At 37.9% G+C, this 6626-nt stretch overlaps 1 protein-coding gene across 1 annotated transcript in view; it reads left to right on the top strand.

Annotated features, from left to right (window-relative positions):
* The first annotated feature begins 466 nt into the window (after positions 1-466).
* LOC311074856 (uncharacterized protein) overlaps positions 467-6626 on the top strand; it is a 63623-nt gene continuing 57463 nt past the window's right edge. Inside the window, exon 1 of the mRNA XM_084101782.1 lies at positions 467-568. The gene's annotated coding sequence lies outside the window, so the exon portion shown is untranslated. The remainder of the gene's footprint in view (positions 569-6626) is intronic.

Raw genomic sequence — 6626 nt, 5'->3', positions numbered from 1 at the left:
TTTAGTTTTTACAGTGTATACTTTCAATGCATTGTTACAATGATCATTTTCAGCACATAGTTAAAAAATATTCATAAAATATATTTAAGAAAATATACTTATAAAAAATAAACAGAACTTTCACTTCAAGTATATTTTTGTAAAATATATTTTTTAGAAAATATACTAAATTACAATTATTTTTAAATTAAGTGTGTTAAAAATTGTATTGTGAAAATAGTCAAAAGTATGCTGCTAATATACTTTTTGTATATTTAAAAATAGTAAATTTTTTATTAGTATATTTGCAATGTACTATTAAAACAGGGAATATATTACAAATACAATAAAGTATACTTTTTTTCACTAGGGATTGTAAAGAAGGACTTGCTATTTATGTTCGGGGTAACGGGGATTAGCCAATCAGCGCTTTCGTTTCGCGGTCACCGAAAGGACATCTGTTTGCGCTGACTGAGGTCTCGTTTTGAGTTAGTAGTGAGAGTGACCACGTGCAGCACATCGTAGATATTTCTGAAGTGCATAGTTGTCGTCTGTGTCGTTATCTGTGCATGTGTGCGTTCAGAGACATGTGAGTACCCTGGTGTAAATGTTTACATATGTGTGTTTTGGTGCCTTAGTATTTTTATGAGTGTTGTCTATTCTGGGATACTCAGTTGCAATGCAGTATGTTAGCATAAAGTTCGCTAGCATTATGCTAATGCATAGTATTACTAGTGTTACACACTACTATTGTGTTTATGTGTGTACTCACCTGAGATTTATTGTTATTATCGGAGTGTTTACAATGGTTGTGTAATAGAGAACTATGTTTTTTGAGTTGCTGTTACTGAGACCCTGCAGTAAAAGGCTGTTGTTTAATTTAATAAGGAGCTAATGTGTGTTATCTGGTATTATTTGGTTATTTGATATAAGCAGTTAAAGTTACTTGAAGGGAAAGTTGTACTAATTACCATTTATTAGCTTTATTGCATCATGTCAGCACTGTCGTTTAATGCTGATATTTTTCTTTGTATTGTTTATTGTAGAACCACACATACTGTACACTCACGAAGACAGATAATCATCTGCTGGCTGTCAATAAATCCATTGAAGAGCATTAGAGCATTCGATTGCATTCTTACCGATGCACCAGTGGTCACCTATTCTCAACTAGCTACAGTTACAGTCCTAGCTATCAAGTCACCATTACAGACATTGGGGTTGTTTCACCAGTGTTTGATTAAAATGATTTAAAAATCTAAATGTTATTAAGCTGCAATTTTAATATTTTTATAATATTAAACTAATTTTAAAAACATAGCAATGCTTTTATTAAAGGAAAAGATACTGCTAAATGCTTTACATTGAGCCTATAATGAGCCACGTGAGACATTAAATCAATACTAATAAATATGAATAGCGTTTTACTCTTGGAACAATAGTGCTTTGTGGTGATCTTTATCTGATCATTTTCAGTTTCTGCACATATAAAATGTTATTATTTTAATGACTGCTTTGAGAAAAACCATTACAATTAAAATTTCTGGATTGGTTTGAAAGAGTAATATAAAGTGAAGTGTTTATTTCAAAGTGATTTTTTTTTTTTTTCAAATTACATGATTTGTCAGTGTATTTTACAGTTCTTTAAAGTAGGTAATGCAGAATTGGTCTTCATATTTTACTCTCGTCTTAGTGTTCATGTTGTAACTCTTGTGTCGGTGTTGCGAGAGGCAACACTCTTGAAAGTGTCAAACTAACATTTTGAGGGTTGTTCCCATATTTACACTTTTAAAGTGTTGAAATTAAGTATATTGGTGTTGATTTCCGGATTTCAAATTTACTGTGTAGTGATTAATGTAGTTATTATAAGATCAAACTATATATTTAGATTGATCTGGACATTATGCTGCTGTAATCTGTAGTGGTTGAGGAAGATGAGTGTCATTTTTTGTGTTATTGATGTTTTATCCATGTCATAGTGTGAGAAATAACAGTATTGTCTTTCAGTAGGGCAGTTTTACAGGCTTTTATCATGTAGGGCCTATCCTTTATTCATTACAGCGAGATGGTCTTTTAGCTGGGCCATAGGCCTGTCGCACCTCCAACGGTGCCTTTGGTGGACTATGCATGGCAGAGGCGTCCTCTTCTCTGAGGCAGGCCTAAACCTGTCCGCATACCGCACGGTTTTGCTGCAGGGTCTTCAGCTAGGGACCACCGCTCATTGACGTTTCGCCCCTTAACCCAGAATGTCTCATGGTGGCAGGGCAGTGAACAGGGACGTCTCCCTGACACCCCCTGCAGCAAAACCTAATTAGATGTTACACCCCAAGCTAGTGTTGTCAAAAGGCCCGGTACTTCGGTACCAAGTCGGTACTAAATTGTTTTTAAACGTTTTTAAAAAAAAATTTAAACATTTTTTAAACATTTTCTCAAACCCGGTACTTAATGCGGGTGCATGCCCGAAGCGCGTGCAGTTGCGTCCTCTTCATAAAAGCGCTGATGGCGATCGGTGCTGCTGCTGATGTGGTGCTGATGTTTTTGCGCGTGCAGATACGTTATTTCAAATGGCGCGCGGCAAGCGTGCTCATAATAGAAGTGGCGCACCTATGTTCATGGATGCATAGCAACGACAGTCGCCACGGGAGAACAAGCGCTTGTGTAAAGGAGAAAGTGGAGCGAACTGCGCTCTCCATGATGACGAGGAAGTAGGCTATTAGCAAAGAATTAATTGATTTCTAGCCCTTTCATTAGCTTTACTACTAGATATGTTTATGGAGATGAGAAATAAAAAGCCGTCATTAAAGGGGCTATGTGTAGGTCTTTACTTAAAAAAATCTTTAAGATAGAGTTTTCATTTGTACATGTATGAGCCAACCATGATCTAATAAAAAGAATGACACCTTGACTGTCCACCACGGTTGCCTCTATCAGCCTGTAGGCTCAATTGTGTGTGGAGGACTCAGGCCCGATTCGGCGCGAAAATTCACAAAATGTGACGTCATGCGCGTTCTCGTCTACTTGGGCTTACATCCGTACGGCACGGCAGCCATTATTAGTAAGCAGCGGCAATCGGTAGTGTTTTCAAATGGACTCTGCGGATGGAAAGAAGCGACCAGCCTCCAGCACAATCCAGACACCCACGGAAACTCCTCGTAACTTAAGTTAAAAAAAAAACGAGCGTGCGCACTGAGAACGAGCATGAGACTGTCTGCAGTTTCTCTAACGGCCACTGGTGTCAGTAACGGTTAGAAATTTCAGAACTTACGCAATGATCCTTTAATATCAGTCCGTCAGAAAAGCAGTTCTAGTCTTATTCTTGGCTGGATAACTCTTAGCAGGTTTAAAAAGCCCTTTTAAAATTAAATATGAATGCAGTTTTGGATTAAATAAAAGTACAGTCAAGTCAAATAAAACACATTTTATCTCCTGTATAGTTTGGTAATGCTACAATAAGATACCATTCATTAACATCATTTAATGCGTTATCTAACATAACACAGAGTGAACAATATATTTTTACAACATGAATTAATGTTTGTGAATATTATTTAATACAAACACTTGATTGGTCATCTTTGTTCACTTCATTCATTGTGCATTAAATAATGTTAACAGAAATAATGTTAACTTTTGATTTTAAAAATGTATTTTTAAATTAACCCCTAAAGGAGAATAATGGTGACAGTATATAACTATTGTTTATTGTTAGGTCATTTCATCTAATGTTCTCTAACAAATGGAATCTTATTGTAAAGTGTTTTTAATACTACAGTTTCCATCTTTGTAACTGTGATATACACTTAAATATATGTAAATTTAATCTAAATTAAGCTTTGGTACCGAAATTGGTACCGAGAACCGTGGATTTTCACTGGTATTGGTACCGTGACAACACTACCCCAAGCCTTGTCTCGTCGTTTCAGCCAGAGGCAGTGGCTTGCTTTCTCAGCTTCCTCAGAGTGCTCTTTGGTGCATCTGCTCAGTGTGGCTCCCCGTAGTCCCAGGTCCTTGAGCAGACGTGATGTTGATCTGCCCACAAAGCCTCTGGCTCCCACCTCCACCGGGTACAGCCTCACACTCCATCCACTTTCCCTGCACTCTGCAACCAGATCTGCATACTTTGCCTTCTTTCTCTCATAGGCAGCTTCCAGTCCCTCCTCCCATGGCACTGTCAGCTCGATCAGTTTTACTGACTTCACAGCTGCAGACCACAGCACCACATCTGGTCTTAGGGTGGTGCTGCATATCTCCTGTGGGACCTGGAGCTGCCTTCCCAAGTCTACTTCCATCGTCCACACCGCCCCTGATGTTAATAACTTGACGGGTTGTCTCTTGCTGGTATGCATTGCGTGTTCCCCCTGCCTAATGAAGTGGATCCTGCATCGGCTCTCTGATGGACTCTGGTTGTTTGCCTCCTGTTGACTTTTCTCCAGCACCTCTGCCAGCTTCCTGAGCACTTGGTCGTGCCGCCATCTGAGCCGACCGTGTCAGTGCTGTTTTACAGCCCGACAGAATATACAGAAGAACAGAATAATTATTTATATTCTTTTCTTTATTTCTATATAGCTGTATGTTAATGCAGAAACAGAATAATGTTAGGATTAGCAATACAAATAATGAATGGATTGTTATTTCTCACAGGGTTATTCACTTGAGCTTGTGTTTCTGGTGTCCCACTTTCACATGCATATGAATGGAAGTCAGTGCAAGGAAAAGTCTAGTGTGAACGGCCATTAATAATTCAAAATGTTTTTAGTAAAATAGGCTAAATATCGATCTCAAAGCTTGAGTCAAAATATGGCAACAATGGGATTCGTGCCTGGATTCAGATTCGATAATGTTTTAAAAATAATAATTGGAAGATAAATTTACCTCATTCATGGAAAGTTTCAAGGACATATAATCAATTTATAAAAATGCATTCTGCAAAGGATCATAATATTTTAGAAGTGCCATTTATTTGCTGCATAGAAGTGTCATTTAGTATAAAAACAAACTCAGTAACTGATATATTTTAGATTTTGGGCAGATCAGCTCCTCCCACACCAATTGCATCATCAGTGAAGCTCCTCCCACATCAGTCACATCATCAGTGAAGCTCCTCCCACTGCAATTCTCCAATAAATGCTGTAAATTTCCATCAGTTACAAGTGCAGACGAGCATCAGAGCATCAGGAAGAGCTGAAATCTGCAAAGACAGAGTTTATTAAAGAGGACAGTGAGAACATGAGTGATCCAGAACCCTGCAGAATGAAACACACTGAAGATCCTGAAGAACAAAGAGGTTGGTGTTTATTCTTCATTCATTCATGATGCTGAAGAACGTTCATGTTAGAAACATTCAAGCACTTCATCACTTTTAGATAAACAGTCAAAAATGTTCTGGGTTTTTCTTCAACAAATGGTCAGTAAAGGGAGGTTAGAGACATTTTTTATATTGATTTTCAACATCAGATCAAGCTAAATACTTTTTTAACAGTTTTGTTTTACATTTATTTTATATCTGGTTCCCAATTTTGCAAGAACATTACCAGGAATTTGGAACATTTTTCTTACAGTAACGTTGATAACAGCGTTGATGATTCAGCACTGAGTGTGTCAGATATATTTACCTCATTCATGGAAAGTTTCAAGTACAAATAATCAATTTATAAAAAGGCATAACAGTTTTATAACAGTTGTCTACTTTCTACTATTACTTTAGGGCTCACTTTCATTTCCTTTCACTTTATATTTCTCTCATGGAATTATTTTGATGTACTGAAAATTGAATTTAATACATTTTTCTTTCATGTCAGACCTGATGGAAGTGAAGGAGGAGAGAGAAGAACTGAGTGAAGTGAAGAAGGAGAAAGAAGAACTGAGTGAAGTGAAGGAGGAGAGTGAAGAACTGAGTGAAGTGAAGGAGGAGAGTGAAGAACTGAGTGAAGTGATGGAGGAGAGTGAAGAACTGAGAGAAGTGGAGGAGGAACATCATGTCAAACCTGGAGGAAAACCTTTGAGTCGCTCAAAGACTAAAAAGACATTTTTAAAGAAAAGAAGAGACAAGAAATCTTTCACCTGCATTCAGTGTGGAAAGAGTTACACATGCAAACAAAGTCTTGATGTTCACATGAGGATCCACACCGGAGAGAAGCTGTTCTCATGTGATCATTGTGGAAAGAGTTTCACACAATCAACAAACCTTGAAAGTCACATGAGGACCCACACCGGAGAGAAGCCGTTCACATGTGATCAGTGTGGCAAAACATTTAATGGGGCATCAGACCTGAAGAGACACCTGACAGTTCATACGAAGGAGAAGCCGCATTCATGTTCTGTGTGTGGAAAGAGTTTTTCACGGCTGTATACTTTACATGCACATGAGAAAATTCACACTGGTGTGAGAGAGTACATGTGCTTTGAGTGTGAGAAGACTTTTACTACATCTGAACGTTTAAAACTGCACCAGAGAATTCACACTGGAGAAAAACCTTACAAGTGTTCACACTGTGACAAGAGATTCAATCACTCATCATATCTGAAATCACATGAGATGATCCACACTGGAGAGATGCCGCATGCGTGTGATCAGTGTGGACAGAGTTTTGCTTTTTTTAAGTCAACTGAAGCGACACATGAGGATCCACACTGGAGAGAAGCCGTTC

This window comes from Abramis brama, assembly GCF_963993115.1.
Source record: "Abramis brama genome assembly, chromosome: 1".
Taxonomy (NCBI): Eukaryota; Metazoa; Chordata; class Actinopteri; order Cypriniformes; family Leuciscidae; genus Abramis; species Abramis brama.
Note: the sequence above shows the minus strand (reverse complement) of the source record. Positions and strands in the feature narration are given on the sequence as shown.